The sequence below is a fragment of the Hyla sarda genome, chromosome 11, assembly GCF_029499605.1.
Source record: "Hyla sarda isolate aHylSar1 chromosome 11, aHylSar1.hap1, whole genome shotgun sequence".
Classification (NCBI taxonomy): domain Eukaryota; kingdom Metazoa; phylum Chordata; class Amphibia; order Anura; family Hylidae; genus Hyla; species Hyla sarda.
Genome location: NC_079199.1, coordinates 51,066,497 through 51,092,828, shown reverse-complemented (window position 1 = coordinate 51,092,828; position 26,332 = coordinate 51,066,497).

Genomic DNA, 26,332 nt, shown 5'->3' with positions numbered 1-26,332 from the left:
GATCAACTCAATTTTGCCAGCTTTATTTAGCTTCTTATGCTGAAGTATGTCATCAGCAACATCCATACACCTAAATATATCCTGCTTACACTCCAGACCCCATCTACATTTTTAGATAGTTCAACACCTATCTAGTATACCCCTGATCTTACACTCCTTCACTAATCTACCAGTTCATTATCTATATGCCCCTAAATATATAGGGGCATATAACTATTGATCAAGGGTTATATCCATATCAGGGGTTATATCAGGGGTTATATCCATATATCCGACTCACCATTTTAAATCATATATTTTCTCTTATTTATCTAAATAACAAGGCTCTGATGGACATATACATATAGCCTCTCTAGACGGCACTAGACTTACAAAGTATATCCTATACCTCCTCGCCATTTGCATCTAGATATATACTAATGTGAGAAGAGAGACAGAGGTGCTTATGTTGTTTTATGCCCCTAGTTCTCTCTGCACTTCTCCCTGATGAGTTGTGCCGGACACAACAAAACCCGTTGGATAATTGTAATTATATTACCTGTTATGTTCTATGTGACCACTGTATTATATGTTTACTTGTGTTTTGTATGAACCAGACTCACATGTTTACTTTAGAGGTTTAATTCAGTCGGCTAATAGGCCACTGCTTTATCTGTATTTTTCCGTACCCAGCCTCTCCTCCATCCTAGTCCATATAGGGTGAGGTAGGAGGTTCCGGATGCAGGTTGGCTCTCTGTAGGAAGGCCTCGCTGCATTAACAGGTAGGGGGTCCATTGACTAGCAGGGTCAGAATATAGGATATACCGTGATGGGTCTAAAGACAAATAGCCAGTTGTAACTGATTGTGTTACCTCTATCACATTAATTACAAATTTTGTACATAGTTATTTTAATGCAAGAATAATAAAAGCTATGTTTTAAGACATCTGTACACCCTATTATACTGTGAAAAGCAACACAGGTCTAACATTCATCAGATACTCACTTATACTATACAGGTGGCAAACCAACAAAGTATACAACAAAGTCTCAGATTTGGTTTTGAAGTTGCATACCTCTCATCAATGGCGCAGGTTCCTCATAGCTTTTCTTGCAGACTGACCCTTACCTACTTTTAACACCCAGTGATAATCTGTCTTCAGCACTTGTGCTATTATGGGGTAGTCTGAAAACCTGCAGTGGCCCAGGAAGAGGATTAAAGGAAAACTGTCACCTTGCTCCCCCCCCCCCCCCCACTGTCCAGCTGCACTGGCTGGTAGTGCGGGGGACGCTGATCAGTTTGATGCCTACCCTGCCCGGATCTGCCATGCCGTTCGGCCGAAATCTTCGTTTTTCCGTATATGCTAATTAAGTGTTAACTGGCCCAGGCGGCATAACTGGCACTCTGACGTCAGCATCGCACGTCCACAGCACCGCCCAGCTCATCAATATTCCTCCCCTCCCTCTGCCTCTCCCTCTTCATTACAGAGCTGGGAGAAGAGGGCGAGGCGGAGGGAGGGGAAGAATATTGATGAGCTGGGCAGTGCTGCGGACTAGCGACGCTGTGGACGAGCGGCGCTGATGTCAGAGTGCCAATGAGCACCTAATTAGCATATATAGAATAACAAAGATTTCAGCCGAACAGCGTGGCGGATCCGGGAGTGTTGGCATCAAACTGATCAGCGTCCACCGCACTACCAGCCAGTACCACTGGTTAGTGTAGGGGGAGCAAGCTAACAGTTTTCCTTTAAAGACTCCACTTCCAAACTTGCTTTTCATCCCATAAAAATCCGGGCCCGATAACTGGACTTACCAAAGTCCCTAGCAAGCTAAATCTTCCCAGGGATTTAACTACATGTGGATTTCCCATATCTCTTAAAATGGGGCCTAGTCTTGTTTGGTCTCATCCTCCTTTCTGGGTAAAAGAGTGGGGAGTTATCCAGAGGTCATTGACCTATTTGTTTTGTATACTGTAACATACCTTATACAGAGGCATAACTTTGTTTTCCAATTCAAAATGTATCTTCTCAGGTGACAGAGTGGCCTTTGAGTCCCATTAGGCACCATGACTTGGGTGCTACTGTTACCTCTGCTCTACCCTATGTCTCCAATATTGACCACCCTATAGGTTTCTATGGGAAATGGATGTCAATGAATTGTCCTTTTATATGAAGAATCTTGAGTAAATAGTAGCCAAGCAATGCTATCAAAGGGAATTTGTTAGCTGTATTTGCTGTAAAGATCTGCAGACCTCAGATAAGCTGCTAGTGTATAAAAGAAAATTGTACCTTTCCCTGAGGAAATTGTGGCTTTGTGTCTAGGAGGGGGAGCCAAGATGGTCAAGTGCCACAGCCTGGCAGGCCTCCTTGCCCGCTCATACACCTTAGCCCCTTCTTGACTCTTTCCCTTTAACTCCTTAAGGACCCGGGGTTTTTCTGTTTTTGCATTTTTGTTTTTTCATCCTTGCCTTTAAGAAATCATAACTCTTACAATTTTGCACCAAAAAATCCATATGATGGCTTATTTTTTGCCCCACCAATTCTACTCTGTAATGACGTCAGTCATTTTACACGAAAATCTATGGCAAAAAGGAAAAAAAATCATTGTGAGACAAAATTGAAAAAAAACAAAAACGCTGTTTTGTAACTTTTGGGGGCTTCGGTTTCTACGTAGTAAATTTTTTCTGTACAAATGACACCTTATCTTTATTCTGTAGGTCTATACGATTAAAATTATACCCTATTTATATAGGTTTTATTTTGTTGTTCTTCTGGAAAAAATCATAACTACATGCAGGAAAATGAATACATTTAAAATTGTCATATTCTGACCCCTATAACTTTTTTATTTTTCCGTGTATGGGGCAGTATAAGGGCTCTTTTTTTGCGCCGTGATCTGACGTTTTTAGCGGTACCATTTTTGCATTGATAGGACTTATTTTTATTCATTTTTTCATTATATCAAAAGTGACCAAAAATGCACTATTTTGGATTTGCTGTTTAATTAACAATATATTTTTATAATTAAGATATTTCCGCATGCGGCGATACCATATATGTTTATTTTTATTTTTATTTACACAGTTTTTTTTCTTTTTATGGGAAAAGGGGGGTGATTCAAACTTTTAATAGGGGAGGGGTTAAATGATCTTTATTCACTTTTTTTTTACCTTTTTTTTTTTTTTGCAGTGTTATAGCTCCCATAGGGACCTATAACACTGCATACACTGATCTTTTAAATTGATCACTGGTTTCTCATAAGAAACCACTGATCGATGATTCTGCCGCTTGACTGCTCATGCCTGGATCTCAGGCACTGAGCAGTCATTCGGCGATCAGACAGCGAGGAGGCAGGTAGGGATCCTCCGCTGTCATGTAAGCTGTTCGGGATGCCGCAATTTCGCCGCGGCTATCCCGAACAGCTCCCTGAGCTAACGGGCATGCTTTCACTTTCACTTTAGACGCGGCGTTCAACTTTGAATGCCGCGTCTAAAGGGTTAATAGCGCGCGCCACCGTGATTAATGCCGCGCGCTATTAGCCACGGGTCGCGCTATTAGCCGTGGCCCCGCGTTATAGATCGGGAGCGGACTCATGACGTACGCGTACGTCATGGGTCCTTAAGAGGTTAAGGGTCTGTTCACACTCTAGTAACTAGCAGCGGTTTTCCCACTGCTTGAAACCCACTGTGAGTTACGCCGCTATTCATTTGAATGGGTGCGCGGACATTCCTCAATAGTGTACAATCTGCGGACTGTCCGCGGACCCATTCAAATGAAACCCGCTGCAAGTCACTAGCATGTGAATGCACCCTTCTGGTACGGTCAGGCATCGGCAGCAGATTTCTCACAGCTGAAATTCTGCTAACAGATTGTCCACAATGGGAAATCTGCAAGCAGATTATGTTGCATTTCAAAAAAGGTTAAAAATGACTTAAACCATACTATATTTACATAAAGATAAAATACATGGCTGACAAAATGCATATACATCAGATATCAGGTATGACTAAGGCCCTGTGGGCCGAAACGTGTCACATTACTTGAGTTCCTGTGGTTTCCCATGGCAAACTAATAAAGAAGATCCTTGCACGAGTCTGGTGCTGGACATTCTCTTCTTTCTATGTGCATCAGATATAATGCTTTATTATTTAATTGTTTAGATAAAGTTCCATAAATAATTCCAATCCATATGTGGTGTTATTTCTTCTCTGCGTTTAAAATAAACAGTAAATGGGAATATCTGGAAAGAAGCAAGTACCTTTTTCACATACAGACACATACAGTTATAACTAAGGCAGAATTTTTCCAATAAACCGAGCGTCTGTGCTGCTTGCTCTCCTCTTCACCTCCCATATGTCCTCATTAGAAACAGTCTAGCAGAAAGCAGTGGGATGGATACAATAAATACTATATAAAGAAAGAGCAACACAGTTAAATTATACAAAAAAAAAGGGAAGTAGATATATTCAGTATCCCGGTGTGGTGCATAATATAGAAGCCATGCATCAATATGAGCTCAGCTTAGTGTATGAGGTTCTTCAGTCTGGGGTGATTCACTGCAGATGCGGACACTATAACATAAAGTCCTATGGGGCAAGAAGAACAAGATAGAGGAACTCACTAAGAAAAACTCAGACTTGATTTGTGAAGATGCACCCTGGGTAATCTTATAGTCTTCACTAACTGTTAATAGTTAGGGTGAACATACAAAGAAGTAAAGGAAATATAATGTTGAAGAAAATTACACGTATACAGTGGTCCCTCAACATACGATGGTAATCCGTTCCAAATGGACGATCATTTGTTGAAACCATCGTATGTTGAGGGATCCGTGCAATGTAAAGTATAGGACAGTGGTCTACAACCTGCGGACCTCCAGATATTGCAAAACTACAACACCCAGCATGCCCGGACAGCCAACGGCTGTCCGGGCATGCTGGGAGTTGTAGTTTTGCAACATCTGGAGGTCCGCAGGTTGAAGACCACTGGAATAGGAGGTTATACTCACGTGTCCTTGCCGCTCCGGACCGTCACCGCTCGTCACCGCTGCCCTGGATGTCGCCTTCCATCGCTGTCGCCGCGTCCCCGGGGTGTCCCCGATGCTCCGGTAAGGCCTCTGCTTCACCGAAATCCTCGCTCTCCGTCGCTATGCACGCCGCTCCTATTGGATGACGGGACGGCGTGCGCAGCGACGTGATGACGACGATGGAGATCGCCGATGATGCAGGGGATCCCGAAGAGGAGGCGCCGGAGCCCCGAGGACAGGTAATTGATCGTCAGCGGACCACACGGGGCACCGTAAATGGCTGTCCGGTGGCAGCTGAAGCAGTCTGCGCTGCCGGTTAGCCGTTTATGCGATGGCCCCGACATACAAAAGCATCGTATGTTGATGCTGCCTTCAACATGTGACGGCCTCTGAGAGTCCATCGTATCTTGAAATGATCGTATGTCGGGGCCATCGTAGGTCGGGGGGGAGGTCACTGTAGTTGGTATCTTTAAAAGGGGATCTCTTTTTTGGACTTTTGGAACTTTTTAGAAGAGTTTCTTAACATTAAGCAGATCATAAAGTGCCTCCATGCTGGAACCCCCAGTAATCATCTGTAATCTATGGGGAAACCTCTCCAATTTATTTGCAGCACTCCCAAAGGAGATATTAGGTATAGCACAATGTCCATTCAAATCAAGAGGATGACCGTGTAATGCAGGACAGGACAGGTCATCCAGGAATAGTGAGACTCTCTTTATAAACACTCTCCACTCTGGCCAAGAGATGAAGATCATGAACATAAGACTCCTGTATTAGCTGAAAATTCCTTAATATGATGTAAAACAGTGGATTTCCTAAACAGGAGGATCTCTTAAATTTGTAATCTGATGATCCCAAATGTCTAAAAGGAACAGTATGTGGTGAGCCACCAGTGTTATGGTGGGACCACAGGGTGTAGCGGTGTAAGTAGCAGGGCCAGATGGTATTAACCCCTGAGGCCAGATGTTAATAGCCCATAGTATTTGTGACGCCAGGATGTGGTTGTATGGTGTAGGGCACCGCCGAAAACCAACCCAAAACAGATTATAGTAAATGAGAGTCCAAAGCAGGTTTTGATGCAACTGGAACTTTACTGAAGAAGGCAGTATAACATTTCTTACAGATAGGCAACTTCCACAGCGGTGACTGGGACACTGGGAACTTCTCAGGCTTGCTTGGACTTGTAGTTGTAATAATAATGATGATGCAGGCCACTGTGCTACTGTGATGACGTAGTAGGGACAGCAGAGACTTGACTTGTACTCACAGATTCGATGTGGCTGCAAACTTTTAGGCTTTGTCCTAGATATTCTGGACTTGACTTGTACAAGACTTGTGCTTGCTTTGATTGCAGGAACTAAAGAGAGAGAATGTGTAGACTATAACCCCTTCTCTATCAGGGGGCTGGACTAAAGCCCATTGGTAGCTGGTTGCCTGTGGTTACCTGTGCCACTGGAACTCTGGGATTATCATGTAATCACCTAGCACATGACATATCACATGACCTTAGGAAGGTCCTATACAGGGTAAACATCCTAACAACCTTCATATATTACTTACATTCACTGTACAATACATAAAATAGATGTACATACGTAACCCCTGAAGGACTCAGCCCATTTTTACCTTAAAGGGGTACTCCGGCATTTAGACATCTTATCCCCTATCCAAAGGGTAGGGGATAAGATGCCTAAACGCGGGGGTCCCGCCGCTGGGGACCCCGGTGATCTTGCAAGCCGCACCCCGTTTAAAATCAGTCACCGAAGTGTGTTCGCTCCGGGTCTGATTACTGGGGGCTGGAGCGTTGTGACATCAAGGCTCCGCCCCGTGTGATGTCACGCTCCACCCCCTCAATGCAAGCCCATGGGAGGGCGTGCACATCTGACCACTGTCACTTTAAGCATTAATAACTCTGGGATGATTTTACATTTCAGTCTGATTCCGAGATTGTCTTTTCGTGACATATTCTACTTTATGTTAGTGGTAAACTTTCGTCGGTACTTGCATCATTTCTTGGTGAAAAATGCAAAAATTTGATGAAAAAATAAAAAAAAATTGCATTTTTTTTAAAACTTTGAAGCTCTCTGCTTATAAGGAAAATGTATGTTCCAAATAAATTATACAATATATTGATTCACATATACAATATGTCTACTTTTTGTTTGCATCATAAAGTTGACGAGTTTTTACTTTTGGAAGACATCAGAGGGCTTCAAAGTTCAGCAGCAATTTTCCAATTTTTCCCAAAATTATCAAAATAAGAATTTTTCAGGGACCAGTTCAGTTTTGAAGTGGATTTGAAGGGCCTTCATATTATAAATATCCCACAAATTACCCCATTATAAAAACTGCGCCCCTCAAAGTATTCAAAATGACATTCAATAAGTGTGTTAACCCTTTAAGTGTTTCACAGGAAAAGCAGCAAAGTGAAGGAGAAAATTCAAAATCTTCATTTTTTAGTCTTGCATGTTCTTGTAGACCCAGTTTTTGAATTTTTACAAGGGGCAAAAGGAGAGAAATCTTCCTAAAATTTGTAACCCAATTTCTCTCAAGTGAGGAAATACCTCATATGTGTTTTTAAAGTGTCCGGTGGGTGCAGTAGAGGGCTCAGAAGGGAAGGAGCGACAATGGGATTTTGGAGAGTTTTTCTGAAAGGGTTTTGGGGGGGGGGGGGCATGTCACATTTAGGAAGCCTCTATGGTGACAGAACAGCAAAAAAAAAACACATGGCATAATATTTTGGAAACTAAACCCCTCAAGGAACATAACAAGGGGTACAGTGAGCCTTAACACCCCACAGGTGTTTGACGACTTTTCGTTAAAGTTGCATGTGTAAATTAATTTTTATTTTTTTATCATTAAAAGGCTGGTTTTCCCCCAAATTTTACATTTTTACAAGGGGTAATAGGAGAAAATGCCCCCCAAAATTTGTAACCCCATCTCTTCTAAGTATGGAAATACCCCATACGTGGAAGTCAAGTGCACTGTGGGCTTACTACAATGCTCAGAAGAGAAGGAGTCACACTTGCTAATTTTGCTGAAATGGGGGGGGGGGGGGGGCATGTCGCATTTAGGAGGCTCCTATGGTGCCAGAATAAAAAATAAACACATGGCATACTGTTTTGGAAACTATACCCCTCAAGGCACGTAACAAGGGGTACAGTGAGCCTTAACACCCCACAGGTGTTTGATAAATGTTCATAAAAGTGGGATGTGAAAAGGAAAAATGTTTTTTTTTACATTGAAATGCTGGGGTTACCCCAATTTTTTAATTTTCACAAGTGGTAAAAGGAGAAAATGTCACCGTAAATTTGTAGATACATTTCTTTGGAGTAAAGAAATACCTTATATCTGGACGTTAACAGCTCTGTGGGGGCACGCCGGTCTCGGAGGAGCAGGAGCACAGTGAGGGGCCTTGAGCTTTTACATAGCTGCCTATGGAGCCAGAACAGCGGGACCCCCCCCTCCTCATGGGGTAAATTACTAAAATGGGGTACAGTGGGACGTAAAATCATAAAACAGGTTATTTTCCCAGAATGATGACCCAGAGCATAGCCAAAACAAAAAAATATGCCCACCCCAAACCCTATGCTCTGACTCATCAGTCTGGGAATGTAATGTGTGTGTGGCCGTCCCTAACCTGTTTCCTCAAATGTGCACCCCGCTCAGGTGGAAAGAGAGCGCTACGCATTTGAGGCAACATAAAAAAGTCCACGATGATAGTGACTCAGTGACCCATGAACCGTTTTTGGAAAAAATGGTCCCAGAGGTCTTATCACTTTATATATATATATATATATATATATATATATATATATATATATATATATATATATATATATATATATATATGTTTTTTATAAAAGAGTTTTTGGGGCAATTTAGTGGTTTATGGGGTTAACATTTGGAATGTACTCTGGGCTTGGTACATTGGGGTCAAATTATGGGAAATTAAAAGGGAAAATTTAGTACTACACGGAAGTGTGATACTCCTTGAAGCAGTTTTTAAAGCAGAGTCCCAGATGATCGGGGCAAGTGTCACATTGAGTGTTGGTGTCCTTCCGTATCCCCCTCTTGTTACACACTCTGCATTTTTTCTGGGATCGTCCCTTCTTTCTAGTGTGGGGGACCTCACCTGGAAAGTGCTGGCCTGGGACGATCCAGGCACTTATAACTTCAATTCCTTGAGAACTCCAGCCTGCTCTTTCCCGGTCGCCAAAGATCAGGACCTTTAGGACTTCTTCTTGGAACTGAATGTATGTCCCTGTGCTGCCAGTGTACTGGGACAGTACAAAAGAGTTGTACATGGCAATCTGTACCATGTAGACCGCAACTTTTTTTGTACCATACCCGTGTTTTCCGCATGGCGTTATATGGCTTGAGGACTTGATCAGAGAGATCAACTCCCCCCATATACCGATTGTAGTCCAGAATACAATCGGGCTTGAGGACCGTTGTTTTGGTACCTCGCACAGGGACAGGTGAGCTGCCATTACCATGAATTGTGGTCAGCATAAGGACATCCCTCTTATCCTTATACCTGACCAGCAACAGGTTTTCATGGGTAAGGGCATTGGACTCACTCTTGGGCATAGGTGTCTTAACAAAATGTAGAGGGAGGCCTCTCTTTTTCTTCCGCACGGTCCCACAAGTGGACGTGGCGGCAAGGGATGTGAACAGAGGGATGCTCGTATAAAAGTTGTCCATGTAAAGGCGGTAACCCTTATCCGGCAATGGGGGCACAAGGTCCCAAACGAGTCTCCCGCTAACACCCAGGGTGTGGAGGATATTCTGGGGGTTCAATACGGGAATTTTTACTTTATTACACTTTTTTTTTTAACTCCTACCTGTCCCTGAAGATAAAACTCACCATGACCCTTCTTCAGCCCTGAGGGGCTCCGATCTCGGCAGAGGGGGGATCCCTGGCTCCTTCTCGCAGCTCTGCCCGCTGACTGAACTCAGTGGGCTAGCAGAGCAGCGAGAAGGGGATGTTAACCCTTCCCCTGCCGGCTGCTATTGGTCCGGCCAATAGCAGCGATCCTGGGGGGGTGACAAAATTGCCACCTCCCCATAGATACAGGAGGTGTTTGGGGGTGTATTCTACACCCCCAATCACCATGTATCTCTGGGTCACCGGGTCTCACGTGACCCGTATGACCAGAATCGCTGCCGGTGTGAATTCATGGCCAACCTGGGGGGTGGGTCTCAGGACCCCCCTGGGCATGTGCACGGTGTGCCTGCTGATAGATATCAGCAGTCACCCCAGTCCGGTCCCTGCCCGGCGCGTGGCGGGGACCAAAATTCCCACGGGTACGCCCTTGGTCCTTAAGTACCAGGGAGCGAAAGCGTACCTGTACGCCCTTGGTCCCAAAGTGGTTAATATACAATATAATACCATATAAGGACTTAGGGGACCCTGCAAGAGAGCCTTGTGGACCTGAGGGACTCTACCTGAGGGGACTTTAGGACTGTACAGAACCATGTTCTGTACCGGGACACCAAAGTATACTTGGTATACTTTAAGGTGTGTAATCTGTATTCCCCTACTACTTATTGTGACCCAAGGCACAACACTAAAGTTACACTTTAACCACAATCTACAATTCTAATTTTTTTAAATGTGCTCCCTTTCTGCTCTTTACTATTTTTCTTAACATTATATTTTAGATTTTTCAAACCAGATTTAATATAAGAAAGGAGAACAATTTTTAAATGATTTGGTTATAGTCCATCATACCCCCATGCAAAACAGTAATTGCCCCCTAAAGTCAACACCTTATTAACAACTTAAGAACCAACATCAGTTTAAATGTATTTTTGAAGTGTGGAACCAGATCAAGGATGATCAACATCTGCTCATCTCTTCTTTTTACACAGACTTAACATGCACATTTGGTTAAGAAGAATGTATATGTCCAAATGGGCAGCAATACTGCAAAATGCAAAAAACATGGTGTATTACTATAACTAAGGGCTCCATAACAAAGTCAGGGCAGGACGCTCAACAAAGAGTGATGCAAACAACATAACTTTATAAATGTCTAGGGCGGTCTGGTGGGATGAAGCTTTGAGTTATGTGCCCCAGATACTGGATGCAAATGAGGAGTAATAAACCAATGTGCCTTGGTTTAGTATTTAGATACAAGATAGGGCAGCTGATTGAAGAAAAACCAGGCTACGACTCTACAAAAGCCAGCTGACCTTTCCTTGGTAAGACCAAATTTTATTATTGGATGTTCTTCTAGGGTCTCATACTCTTCAACATTTTCCTTACTAGGATGTCGCCAATTTTTACATGGATCCAATTAGAATTTTTACAGCAAAAGATGATGCGTTTGTCACGATGCCGGCTGGCAGGAGGTGGATCCTCTGTGCCAGAGAGGGATTGGCGTGGACCGTGCTAGTGGACCGGTTCTAAGTCACTACAGGTTTTCACCAGAGCCCGCCGCAAAGCGGGATGGTCTTGCTGCGGCGGTAGTGACCAGGTCGTATCCACTAGCAACGGCTCAACCTCTCTGGCTGCTGAAGATAGGCGCGGTACAAGGGAGTAGACAGAAGCAAGGTCGGACGTAGCAGAAGGTCGGGGCAGGCAGCAAGGTTCGTAGTCAGGGTGGATAGCAGAAGTTCTGGTACACAGGCTTTGGACACACAAAACGCTTTCACTAGGCACAAGGGCAACAAGATCCGGCAAGGGAGTGCATGGGAGGAGGTCAGATATAGTCAGGGACCAGGTGGAAGCCAATTAAGCTAATTGGGCCAGGCACCAATCATTGGTGCACTGGCCCTTTAAGTCTCAGGGAGCTGGCGCGCGCGCGCCCTAGAGAGCGGAGCCGCGCGCGCCAGCACATGACAGCAGGGGACGGGAACGGGTAAGTGACCTGGGATGCGATTCGCGAGCGGGCGCGTCCCGCTGTGCGAATCGCATCCCCGACGGCCATGACAGTGCAGCGCTCCCGGTCAGCGGGACCGACCGGGGCGCTGCGGAGAGAGAGACGCCGTACGCGCTCCGGGGAGGAGCGGGGACCCGGAGCGCTAGGCGTAACAGTACCCCCCCCTTAGGTCTCCCCTTCTCTTTGTCCGGTAACTGCCCCCCCTGGGATGAGGACACCGGGAAAGGATGGAGGGATTCCCCAACGGCAGGCAGTACAGCAGGAGTGGGAATGGGGAGGGAGGGCAGAGGGCGAGGCCTGGCACGGGGCAGTGTGACACCAGGACGAGGGCCACGAGGCGGCACCGAGGCTTGCCTGACTGGACTGGGAGGGGGGGAGAGGCACTTCTTAAGGCGGGCAGAGTCCATAACGACCTTAGGGAGACCGGATACAGGAGGAACCACAGGGTCACGGCAGGGAGTACTGGGAACCGGTTTAAGGCAGTCCTTGAAGCAAGAGGTACACCAGCTCTTGATCTCCCCTGAGGACCAATCCAGGGTTGGGGAATGGTGTTGAAGCCAGGGTAGTCCAAGGAGAATTTCAGAAGTGCAATTGGAGAGGACCAAAAACTCAATTTTCTCATGATGAGGTCCGATGCACATTAGGAGGGGCTCCGTGCGGAAACGCACGGTGCAATCCAACCTGGCTCCGTTGACCGCGGAAATGTGGAGTGGCTTGACAAGACGGGTCACCGGGATGCGGAATTTATTCACCAAGGACTCCCGAATAAAATTCCCAGAGGCACCAGAGTCCAGGCAGGCCACGGCTGAGAGGGAAGAGCTGGCTGAAGAAGAAATCCGTACAGGCACCGTGAGACGTGGAGAAGCCGACTTAGCATCAAGAGACGCCACACCCACGAGAGCTGGGTGCGAGCGTGCGTTTCCCAGACGTGGAGGACGGATAGGGCAATCCACCAAAAAATGTTCGGTACTGGCACAGTACAGACAAAGATTCTCTTCCTTACGGCGATTCCTCTCTTCCAGGGTCAGGCGAGACCGATCCACTTGCATGGCCTCCTCGGCGGGAGGCCTAGGCGCAGATTGCAATGGAGACTGTGGGAGAGGTGTCCAGAGATCAAAGTCTTTTTCCTGGCGGAGCTCTTGATGCCTCTCAGAAAAACGCATGTCAATGCGAGTGGCTAGATGAATGAGTTCATGCAGATTAGCAGGAGTATCTCGTGCGGCCAGAACATCTTTAATGTTGCTGGATAGGCCTTTTTTAAAGGTCGCGCAGAGGGCCTCATTATTCCAGGAAAGTTCAGAAGCAAGAGTACGGAATTGTATGGCGTACTCGCCAACGGAAGAATTACCCTGGACCAGGTTCAGCAGGGCAGTCTCAGCAGAAGAGGCTCGGGCAGGTTCCTCAAAGACACTTCGAATTTCCGAGAAGAAGGAGTGTACAGAGGCAGTGACGGGGTCATTGCGGTCCCAGAGCGGTGTGGCCCATGACAGGGCTTTTCCAGACAGAAGGCTGACTACGAAAGCCACCTTAGACCTTTCAGTAGGAAACTGGTCCGACATCATCTCCAAGTGCAGGGAACATTGCGAAAGAAAGCCACGGCAAAACTTAGAGTCCCCATTAAATTTGTCCAGCAAGGACAGGCGGAGGCTAGGAGTGGCCACTCGCTGCGGAAGGGGTGCAGGAGCTGGCGGAGGAGATGATTGCTGCTGAAGTTGCGACTGAAGTTGCTGCACAATGGTGGACACTTCCGACAGCTGGTGGGTTAGATGGGCGATCTGTCGGGATTGCTGGGCGACCACCGTGGTGATATCAGAGATATAAGGCAGAGGAACTTCAGCGGGATCCATGGCCGGATCTACTGTCACGATGCCGGCTGGCAGGAGGTGGATCCTCTGTGCCAGAGAGGGATTGGCGTGGACCGTGCTAGTGGACCGGTTCTAAGTCACTACAGGTTTTCACCAGAGCCCGCCGCAAAGCGGGATGGTCTTGCTGCGGCGGTAGTGACCAGGTCGTATCCACTAGCAACGGCTCAACCTCTCTGGCTGCTGAAGATAGGCGCGGTACAAGGGAGTAGACAGAAGCAAGGTCGGACGTAGCAGAAGGTCGGAGCAGGCAGCAAGGTTCGTAGTCAGGGTGGATAGCAGAAGTTCTGGTACACAGGCTTTGGACACACAAAACGCTTTCACTAGGCACAAGGGCAACAAGATCCGGCAAGGGAGTGCATGGGAGGAGGTCAGATATAGTCAGGGACCAGGTGGAAGCCAATTAAGCTAATTGGGCCAGGCACCAATCATTGGTGCACTGGCCCTTTAAGTCTCAGGGAGCTGGCGCGCGCGCGCCCTAGAGAGCGGAGCCGCGCGCGCCAGCACATGACAGCAGGGGACGGGAACGGGTAAGTGACCTGGGATGCGATTCGCGAGCGGGCGCGTCCCGCTGTGCGAATCGCATCCCCGACGGCCATGACAGTGCAGCGCTCCCGGTCAGCGGGACCGACCGGGGCGCTGCGGAGAGAGAGACGCCGTACGCGCTCCGGGGAGGAGCGGGGACCCGGAGCGCTAGGCGTAACAGCGTTGTTTATGCTAGAGAAAGTGACCTGTCCATTGACAGTATGTGACTGCATGAGAGTGGACACAGCAGTACATTATTTTACATAGGTATCTTCCCATGAACAAAGGTACTGTACAAAAGGAGCCAGCATTTCCCTTTTTCACATGGTCCTACGAGACTCTGGTCAGGCTGATGGAGAAAAATTGTGGTATCCTATTCCCATCTATATGAAATGAAATACATTTCATATGTGCAGCTTGTATTAGACCCTTTGTTCTTATAACCCATATTCATTTATATTATAAGTCAAAAGAAATGTATTATTAAAAAAGTCATAAGTCCCCAACGCTTCAACCTTTCATAAATATTAAATGCATTATTCTAGCGAAGGCGAGTAAAAAAACACTCAGCGAGACATCTGTCAATTTAACCTCAGAGAGGGAAGATTCCTCCTATCTCCATATGTGGCAATAAGATTAATTCCTTAGATCAATAGCCCCGACTGTCTGATGTGCACACAATGTCTCTGGATAACATCCTGTATACAAGAATCCATTGTATAGATGCCTGCACTAAAGTCATTGCATTTCAGGTTATAGTCAATGCCTATATTCTTTCTACCTTTGAATTATGAGGCAATATAACCATATTTTCTATTCAAAAGAATTTTTGTTTGTTTGTTTTGGGGGGGGGGGGGGTAGGGGGTAGGGGCGGCATTTCCTCTCTTCTTAAGAATCTCATTATGGCAATATATTCATCTTAAATTTGCTACCTCCAAGAAAGTGGACAGATGTAAGAGGAAAGTGGATCCAATGGCAAAAGCAAAATGGGCTTCCTCTTCTCATACTGGTTAATGTCACTAATTCTATCAGGCATTAAGGTCCTTGTACAACTGCTACTTCTCCACACCCTATAACAATGCCTCTACGTCCTCTAACTGGGCAGTTTGGTGCTTGTTGTTCTTCCTATCAGTTTCAGAACAAAATTAACTTTGAGCATATAAATGCCGTACAGGTTGCTTACCACTTCTGTTGTTTGCTTACATGGCATTGCCTATGAAAAAGAAGCCTTGTGCAAATTCACACATTCCATGGAGGTAAAAAATTGAGAATCCTTTGCAGCTGCCTTTGCTGCCAAAATAATAAGTACACTACTAATAAGTACACACTATGAGGCATAACACCCACACATGGGCTGTGGATACTAGTGAACTGTATAACAAATCTGTCTTATGTGCTGGAGCACCACCAAATCCAAGAGAAAAGTCAGTAGGAAGCAGAACTGACACGAAAAAGTTAAAGGTGTTTTCTGGGCCCTTTACACCTTTAGATTGATAGTGTATCCTAGGGATTAGTGATACCTAACCCCCAGCCGGGCTCTATACACTGATGACAAGCAGGGCTCTGTGCACTGAGGACAAGCAGAGCTCTGTACACTGAGGACAAGCAGGGCTCTGTGAACTGAGGACAAGCAGGGATCTGTACACTGATGACAAGCAGGGCTCTGTACTCTGAGGACAAGTAGGGCTCTGTGCACTGAGGACAAGCAGGGCTCTGTACTCTGAGGACAAGCAGGGCTCTGTGCAGTGAGGACAAGTAAGGCTTTGTGCACTGAGGACAAGCAGGGCTCTGTACACTGAGGACAAGCAGGGCTCTTTACACTGAGGACAAGCAGGGCTCTGTGCAGTGAGGACAAGCAGGGATCTGTACACTGAGGACAAGCAGGGTTCTGTGCAGTGAGGATAAGCAGGGCTCTGTGCAGTGAGGATAAGCAGGGACCTGTACACTGAGGACAAGCAGGGTTCTGTGCAGTGAGGACAAGCAGGGCTCTGTACACTGAGGACAAGCAGGGCTCTGTAGATTTAGGACAAGCAGGGCTCTGTACACTGAGGACAAGCAGGGCTCTGTAGATTTAGGACAAGCAGGGCTCTGTACACTGATGACAAGCAGGGCTCTGTACACTGAGGACAAGCAGGGCTCTGTGCACTGAGGACAAGCAGGGCTCTGTACACTGAGGACAAGCAGGGCTCTGTGCATGGAGGACAAGCAGGGCTCTGTACACTGAGGACAAGCAGGGCTCTGTACACGGAGGACAAGCAGGGCTTTGTACACTGAGGACAAGCAGGGCTTTGTACCCTGAGGACAAGCAGAGCTCTGTGCACTGAGGACAAGCACTGAGGCTCTGTGACATGCCCCCCGGCTCGATGATTGACAAGCCAGGAGTCTGCACAGAGTTATTCTTATCCCGCTCTCACTTCCTGTATTTGGTTTCCTCACGAAGACACACAGGCAAAAGCTGCAGGGACAGCATTTTTTCACTTTTTTTCAGCCTCCGGCTGTACAGGCATGCTGGGAGTTGTAGTTTTGCAACACCTGGAGGCACCCTGGTTGGGAAACATTGCCCTAGAGGAAACAGAGTATAAATGTACACACTGCACCCGCTTCTGGTCTGAGCACGCTTCTTGGCCGGTTGGTCCAGCCAGGACCCATGGTTAATTCTGGACATCACCAATCAGGGTGACTTGTTGGCTTATGTAACTGTAGAGTGGACAAAGCAAGGCGTTCGTTTAAAGGGGTACTCCGGTGGAAAACAATTTTTTTTAATCAATTGGTGGCAGAAAGTTATACAGATTTGTAAATTACTTAATCCCTCCAGTACTTAGCTGCTGTATGCTCCAGAGGAAGTTCTTTTCTTTTTGAATTTCCTTTCTGTCTGACCACATTGCTTTCTGCTGACACCTCTGTCCATGTCAGTAACTGTCCAGAGTAGGAACAAATCCCTATAGCAAACCTCTCCTGCTCTGGACAGTTCCTGATATGGACAGAGGTGTCAGCAGAGAGCACTGTGGTCAGACAGAAAAGAACAACTCAACTTCCTCTGTAGTATACAGAAGCTGATAAGTACTGGAAGGATTAAGATTTTTAAATAGAACAAATTTACAAATAAATCTGTTTAATTTTTTAGCACCAGTTGATTTAAAATAAATAGTTTTCCAATGGACTACCCCTTTAAAGGGTCAGCTTCCCATGAACAAAGGAACGAAAAGGCAGTATCATTTATCATTATATAGTCTTATGAGACAGATTGCCCATCCCAGAATACTCTTTCATAAAAAATGATTAGGCTCTACTATAAGAGGACACTGGAGTTATACCAACAAGGAAAGCGATTTTCATGGCCCAATGCTGTTATCCTTATAGGATATACAGTGGTCCCTCAACATACGATGGTAATCCGTTCCAAATGCACCATCGTTTGTTGAAACCATCGTATGTTGAGAGATCCGTGCAATGTAAAGTATAGGACAGTGGTCTACAACCTGTGGACCTCCAGATGTTGCAAAACTACAACACCCAGAATGCCTGGACAGCCGTTGGCTGTCCGAGCATGCTGGGAGTTGTAGTTTTGCAACATCTGGAGGTCCGCAGGTTGAAGACCACTGGTATTGGAGATTATACTCACGTGTCCCCGCCACTCTGGGCTGTCACTGCTGCCCTGGATGTCGCCTTCCATCCCTGTCGCCGCATCCCTGGGGCATCCCCAACGCTCCAGCAAGGCCTCTGCTTCCCCAACATCCTCTCTCTCCATCGCCGCCATCACGTTGCTACGCACGCCACTCCTATTGGATGACTGGACATCAGTGACGTGATGACGACGATTGAGAGCGCCAACGATGCAGAGGATCCCGAAGAGGACGCGGCGGAGCCCCGAGGACAGGTAAGTGATTGTCAGCAGACCACACGGGGCACCGTAAACGGCTATCCGGTGTCAGCTGAAGCAGTCTGCGCTGCCGGATAGCCGTTTATATGATGGCCCCGACATACAAAAGCATTGTATGTTGATGCTGCCTTCAACATGCGATGGCCTCTGAGAGGCCATCGAATGTTGAAATGATCGCATGTCAGGGCCATCGTAGGTCGGGGGGGGGGGGGGGGGGTCACTGTAGTCAGAAATAACAATGTTCATAGTTCACACAGTTCTGTTTGTCAGGAATCTGCAATTTATTTCAGACTTTTTTTTATTTTGTTTTTGAAATTAAATACAATCTAAAGCTGTCAGTGTGAAGTGAATGGAAATCAGTCTTTTTATTGGTAACCAAAAGGCACGCATGATCAAAGTCAATACTAATGTTTAGCTGTCTACAAATTGATACATACAGGCTCGGAGTGTAAATCAAATGAAGTGAAAGGCTAGCAGAAAGCCTGAGTCAGCCGCTTCCAGCTCTGCAAGACAAAGGATGAAAATATAAAGCCCAGTGACAATACAGCTCATAGCAAAGAGAATCGCTTCAATCTTTAAGTCCTGCTAATTGTTAGCAATGTTTGTGAATCTGGATAAATTATTATCTGTGGAGATGAATAGCCGCATTGTGTAAGATACCGGAGCCTGATCTAGTCCGTCTAGAGCTGAAAGAAATGTTTCCACGAGCCTTAGTGTTGTACATAGTGGGGGACATGTATCAAAGATTTTACCCCTGTTTTGTGTGTATTTTTCTTGCGCAAAATTTTGCTCAAGCCCTTTTTTTTTGCACATTTTTTTGCGCACGTTTTGGTAGAGCATGTCCTCCAGATGTGGCTGAATCGGGGTACCTTGGAGTGGCATCTATAGTACGCATGGATTTATTAACTGCGTACTTTTCCTTTACACCAAAAATTTTGCCACAAGAGCTGTTTTTTTGGCGCAAATATAAGCCATCTTGGACTTAACGTAGCAAGATGCTCTAAATCATCGATTCTATTTTCCAAAGAGTGGATTTAGGAGATGACTATATTTACCCCCAATTTATGAAGCTCATTGCACTTGATTGATAAATTTAGCGCTTCTGCACATAATTTAGAATTCGGGAAAAGGGGTAAACTGCTTCTACCATACACAAATAATGATACATGTCCCCCAGTAAAAATTAAGAAATGTGTAAACCAACAGTAACTATGCACTACTAAGTAAATAAAATAATAGAAACATAGAAACATAGAAGGTGTCGGCAGATAAGAACCATTTGGCCCATCTAGTCTGCCCAATAATCTGAATCCTATGAATAGTCCCTGGCCCTCTCTTATATGAAGGATAGCCTTATGCTTATCCCATGCATGTTTAAACTCCTTCACTGTATTTGCAGCAACCACTTCTGCAGGAAGGCTATTCCATGCATCCACTACTCTCTCAGTAAAGTAATACTTCCTGATATTACTGCAGAAACCTTTCCCCCTCTAATTTAAAACTATGTCTTCTTGTGGTAGTTTTTCTTCTTTTAAATATGCTCTCCTCCTTTACCATGTTGATTCCCTTTATGTATTTATGTATTTTGTATTTAATTCCCTTTATGTATTTATGTATTTTGTATTTAATTATACAAAACAGTGATATAAAATCTATAAATCTTTATTGTATGAATTTCATATTACATAATAGAACAAATTTAAAACAGTTAATGCCATTTTTTTTTTTATGCCAAGGAAAATGCTTAAAATATAAAAACCACATGGAAAACACAAGTGGGATCAAAGGATGTACGCCAGGTCAATTGGTGCACTTTTGTGGTCAAGTATATGTGAGCGATGCATGTATGATGCTACTTTTGCTAGCGCAGGGTATCTGCGCCTCACATGACAGTGTGGCATGATATGGCTGCTTGTTTGGGCATCAAAGTGCATCAAAGTTAGCCTGCTGTATGATGTGCGATTATTGCAATAGTGTTACACTTTTGCATAGAGTCCACACCAACCAGGACCAATCACAGCTAGCTGTGACATCATGCTGGCTTTGGCTGCAAATTATATATATATATATATCACTCTGTGGGTCAGGTGCAGCATGCCTGACTCATGGAGTGTTAGTACATAAGTAGTGCAACATAGCGGTCGCAACATTGCATTGTTTATTCTGGGGAGTGCCAAAAATAATGACCCTTGCCACTCTTCTAACGCCAGCCTGCTACTGTTTGTTTTGTGTCTGGCAGGTTACGCAAAATAAGGGGGACCCCAAAGGGGGGGGGGGGGGGGAGAATGTAACAAGTGATCTATATAGATCTGGTTACTGTCTAGTCAACCCTTTTTGGCTGTGTAGCACAGTTTTAAAGGGGAACTCCGGTGGAAATAAGGGGAAAACAAATGTTTTCACATCAACTGGTTGGTAGAACATCAAACAGATTTGTAAATTACTTCTATTAAAAAATCTGAAGCCTTCCAGTACTTATCAGCTGCTGTATACTACATAGAAATTTATGAAGTTCTTTCCAGTCTGACAACAGTGCTCTCTGCTGACACCTCTGTCCGTGTCAGGAACAGTCCAGATTAGAAGCATATCCCCATAGAAAACCTCTCCTCCTCTGAACAGTTCGTGACACGGACAGAGGTGTCCGCAGAGAGCACTGTTGTCAGGCTGGAAATAACTTCACAATTTTCTCTGTAGTATACAGCAGCTGGTAAGTACTGGAAGGGTTAAGATTTTTTTAATAGAAGTAATTTACAAATCTGATTAACTTTATGGCACCAGTTGACTTGAAAACATTTTGTTTTCCACCGGAGTTCCCTTTTCAGCATTTATAAGTGTTTTTTCTTTTTTGTTTGTTTACAGTTTTTTTTTTGTCTTTTGTTATGTAAATGTTTTCTATAAAAAAAATTCTATAGATTTCTGCTTCATATTAGTTTTACTTGTGCACTTCTTCTTTGTGTTTCTCCTTCTTTCCCCCTGGTAGTCTACAATCAAGTTGCTGGTCTTGATCCCTGTTCCAGCCCACATTGCATGGTTATGTTCCACTACATTTCAGTTCTAAAATGAAGATTTATTGTCTTTCAAGAGAAGAGAAGTTGTACAAGGGTCTCTCTCTTTACACTGATCTTTATTCTGAGCAAAATAGTCGGTCCAGTACTTGGCATATTTGCAAATATGATGCAGAGCTGCAGTAACACATGTTTTGTTATACACATGTTTATTCCCTTTGTGTGTATTGGAACTTAACAAAAAAAATTAGGAAAAAAAGCAAATTGGACATAATGTCACACCAAACTCCAAAAATGGGCTGGACAAAATTATTGGCTTAATATTTGGTTGCACACCCTTTGGAAAAAATAACTGAAGTCAGTAGCTTTCTATAACCATCAATACGCTTCTTACACCTCTCAGCCGGCATGTTGGAACACTCTTACTTTGCAAACTGCTCCTGGTTTCTCTTATTGGAAGGCACCTTTTCTCCACAGGTGTTCAATGGGATTTAGATCTGGACTCATTACTGGCCACTTCAGAACTCTCCAGCGCTTTGTTTCCATCCATTTCTGGGTGCTTTTTCACATATGCTTGTGTCCTGCTGGAAGACCTAAGACGCAAACCCAGCTTTCTGACACTGGGCTGTACAGTGCGACCCACAATCCATTGGTAATCATCAGATTTCATGATGCCTTGCACCTATTCAGGGAACCCAGTACCAGAGGCCGCAAAACAACCCCAAAACATCATTGAATCTCCACCATATTTCACTGTAGGTACTGTGTTCTTCTCTTTGTATGCCTCATTCCATTTTTGGTAAACAGTAGAATGATGTGCTTTTCCAAAAAGCTCTATCTTTGGCTCATCTGTCCACAAGACGTTTTCCCAGAAGGATATTTGGCTTACTCAAGTTCATTTTGGTAAAACGTAGTCTTGCTTTTTTATGTCTCTTTGTCAGACGTGGGGTCCTTCTTGGTCTCCTGCCATAGCGTTTCATTTTATTTAAATGTCGACAGTTCGCGCTGACACTGAGGCTCCCTGAGCCTGCAGGACAGCTTGAATATCTTTGGAACTTGTTTGGAGATGCTTATCCACCATCTGGACTATCCTGCGTTGACACCTTTCATAAATTTTTCTCTTCTGTCCACACCCAGGGAGATTAGCTTCAGTGCCATGGGTTGCAAACTTCTTGATAATGTTGTGCACTGTGGACAAAGGCAAATCCAGATCTCTGGAGATGGACTTGTAACCTTGAGATGTTGATATTTTTCCACAATTTTGGTTCTCAAGTCCTCAGACAGTTCTCTTCTCTTTATGTTGTCCATGCTCAGTGTGGCACACACAGACAAACAATGCAAAGACTAAGTAAAGAAGTAAACTTCTCTCCGTTTTATCTGCTTTCAGGTGTGATTTTTATATTGCCCACACCTGCTTGCCCTAGGTGAGTTTAAAGGAGCATCACATGGAAACAATCTTATTTTTCCACAATTTTGAAAGGGTGCCAATAATTTTGTCCAGCCCATTTTTGGAGTTTGGTGTGACATTATGTCCAATTTGCTTTTTTCCTCCCTTTTTTGGTTTAGTGCCAATACACACAAAGTGAATAAACATGTGTATAACAAAACATGTGTTACTGCAATCCTTTTCTGGGAGAAATACTTCATTTGCCCCCCCCCCCCCCAAATCTAATATTGCCACACACCTTTAGTCCTTAATATGATAGCACCATGCCCCTTGAATATAATAGGACCGCACAGTGCCCCTTGAATGCAATAGTACCACACACCATGCCCCTTAAATGTAATACTACCACACACCATACCCCTTGAATGTAATACTACCACACTCTATGCCACCTGAATGTTATAGTACAACAAACCATTCCCCCTGAATGTAATAGTACCACACACCGTGCCCCCTGAATGTTATAGTGCCACACACCATGCCCCCTACATGTTATAGTACCACACACCAAGCCCCCTGAATGTTATAGTGCCAGACACTGTGCCCCCTGAATGTGATATTACCACAAACTGTGCCCCCTGAATGTCATAGTGCTAGACACCGTGTCCCCTGAATGTAATAGTACCATGCACCATGCCCCCTGAATGCTAAAGTGCAACACACCATTCCCCCTGAATGTTATAGTACCACACACCATGCCCCCTAAATGTAATAGTTATTACGTCTGTGGTGAGGTGGATCCACTGACCTGTGAGGATGATGGCGTGGGCCGTACCAGGGAGCAGAGTCTAAAGTGCCACTGGTTTTCACCAGAGCCTGCCGCAAAGCGGGATGGACTTGCTGTGGCAGGTGGCACCCAGGTCGCTACCCTTGATACGACTCATCCCCACAGGCAGCCGAGGTATAATGTGGCACAAGGATGAGGCACAGACAAAGTCAGGACAGGCAGGAGGTCTGAGCTGGCGGCAATGAAGCAAGGTCAGGTCACGTACCAAGAGGTCAGAAGGCAGGTGGCACATGAGCAAGGTCAGGATATGTAGCAAGGGGTCAGAAACACGGCAAGACAAGACACAAGTAAACACTTTTTCTTAGGCATTAAAGGCACAAAGATCTGGCAAGGAGTAAAGGAAGTGTGGGGTTATATAGGGTCAAAAGAGACTAGCACCAATCAATGGTGCACAGGCCCTTTAAATTTTAAATAGCCGACGCATGCACGCCGGCAGACACGGAGAGCTGAGGAGACAGAGCGGCGGGGAGGGGAGACCCGGCGGTTGCATGCGATCACATCGTGGGATGCAAAACCGCAGCGGTGCCGGAAGCAGAGACAGGGAAGTGCTTGCGGTCAGCAAGTCTGACCGCAGCGCTGACTGTAACAGTACCCCCCTTAGGTCTCCCCCTCTTTTTGGGCCTAAGGAACCGATAAATCAGACCTTGGTCCACTGTGTTCTCTTCAGGTTCCCAAGATCTTTCTTCAGGTCCGAATCCCTTCCAATCCACCAAGAAGAAGCATTTTCCTCTTGGTGGCCAAAATCTCTTTAACTTCAAAGATGTCAGAGGAACCAGAGACAGGAATGGAAGAGACATCCCCATGAGAAAAAAGATTAATAATAATGGTTTTGAGGAGAGATAAGTGAAACGAGTTCTGAATGCATAGAGATGGAGGCAGATGGAATTTGTAAGACACAGGATTAATGCATTGCATGACTTTGAAAGGACCCAGGAAGCGGGGACCCAAATTGTAGCTTGGAATCTTAAAACGAATATACTTGGCGGATAACCAGACTTTGTCACCAGGTGAAAAGATCCGTTTAGGTCTTCTCTTTTTGTCTGCTCGTGATTTCATGCACGGTGGATTCAAGAATTAAAGAGCGCTGAGTTTCTTGCCAAATAGAAGAAAAGTCCCGTAACAGAATATCCACCGCAGGTTCTTCAGAAGGAACAGGTAGAGGAAGAGGAGGACGAGGGTGACGGCAGTAGACAATGAAGAACAAAGTTTTAGTAGCTTCAGAGTCCCGGTGGTTATATGAAAACTCTGCCCAGGGAAGCAGGTTGGCCCAATCGTCTTGTCGAGCAGAAACAAAATGACGTAGATAATATCAGAGAATTTGATTCACCCTCTTTACCTGACCATTGTACTGGGGGTGGTATGCAGAGGAGAAGTCAAGCTTGATCTTGAGACAAGAGCAGAGAGCCCACCAGAATATGGAAACAAACTGAATCCCACGATCAGAGACAATGTGAGATGGTAGGCCATGCAAAAGAAATATATGTCGAAGGAATTGAGCCGCCAGTTGTGGAGCAGAAGGAAGTGCAGGGAAGGGTACAAAATGAGCCATCTTTGAAAAACGATCAATGACCACCCAAATGACTGTGTTGTTGCAGGAGGGAGGCAGATTGGTTACAAAGTCCATAGCAATGTGAGACCAAGGGCACTCCAGCATAGGCAAAGGAAGTAAAAGACCCGCAGGCTTAAACCGAGGAGTCTTGTCATGGGCACAGGTTGTAAAAGAACGTCAAGCTCCAGGTTTGGCCACCAGTAATGTCAGGTGATCAATTGAAAGGACTTCCATACTCCAGCATGCCCGGCTAGTAAAGAAAAATGGCCCCAATACAACACTTTGTGTCTCAGACAAGGAGGCACAAAAGACTTCCCTGGAGGAACTTGCTGAAGAACAAAAGGTGCCACCGTAATTATCCATTCAGGAGGAACAATATGCCGAGGAGTAGAGTCCAGACCTTTGACATCAGAAGCTCTAGAGAGAGCATCAGCTCTGACATTCTTGTCCTCAGGTCGAAAAAATGAATAAAGAAATTAAACCGGGAAAAGAAAAGAGACCATTTGGCCTGCCGGGGGTTCAGACACTGTGCGGATTGAAGATATAAAAGATTTTTATGGTCTGTGTAGATACTAACAGTGACTGGATCAATATTGAGGCCATGGCTAGAGACAATGTAACCCAGGAACGGAAGAGTCGTCTTCTCAAAGAGGCATTTCTCGAGTGTGGCATAAAGATGATTATTCCGCAGGCGACGTAAGACCTGGCGCATATGAGTGTGATGCACTTCCAAGTTGGGAGAGAAGATCAAGATGTCATCTAAATAGACCACGATAGAAGTGTAAGAAGATGTCGTTTACAAATTCTTGGAAGACAACTAGGTCGTTACAGATTCCAAATGGCATCACTAAGTACTCAAAGTGCCCATCACGTGTATTAAAAGCCATCTTCCATTCGTCTCCTTAATCTCCTGATTAAATTATATGCTGATTCTTGATGGTAATTTTATTGAGACCATGGTAGTCAATGCAAGGGCAAATAGAGCCGTCTTTCTTCTCCACGAAAAAGAATCCAGCTCCGGCAGAAGAGGAGGATTTCCAGATAAAACCCTTCTGGAGGTTCTCCTTAATATACTGAGACATGGCTTGCGTTTCAGGCAACGACAAGGGGTAGATTCTTCCTCAGGGAGGTGTAGTACCAGGCTGAAGCTCAATAGGACAATCATAGGTTTGATGTGGAAGAAGACTTTCGGCCTGTTTCTCGCAAAACACATCAGCAGAGGGCTGACCCGGCAGAGGCAGAGAGGAAGGTGAAGGAAAAGAGCACTTCAATTGCTGTGCTGTGCAAAAGTTTGTTGCTGTGGGGTTTCCATGGCGGTTTTTAGCTGACTTGGTGCTAGGATGTTTCCCAGGGTTTTGGCCCTACTGAAAGTGAAGCCGCGATTGA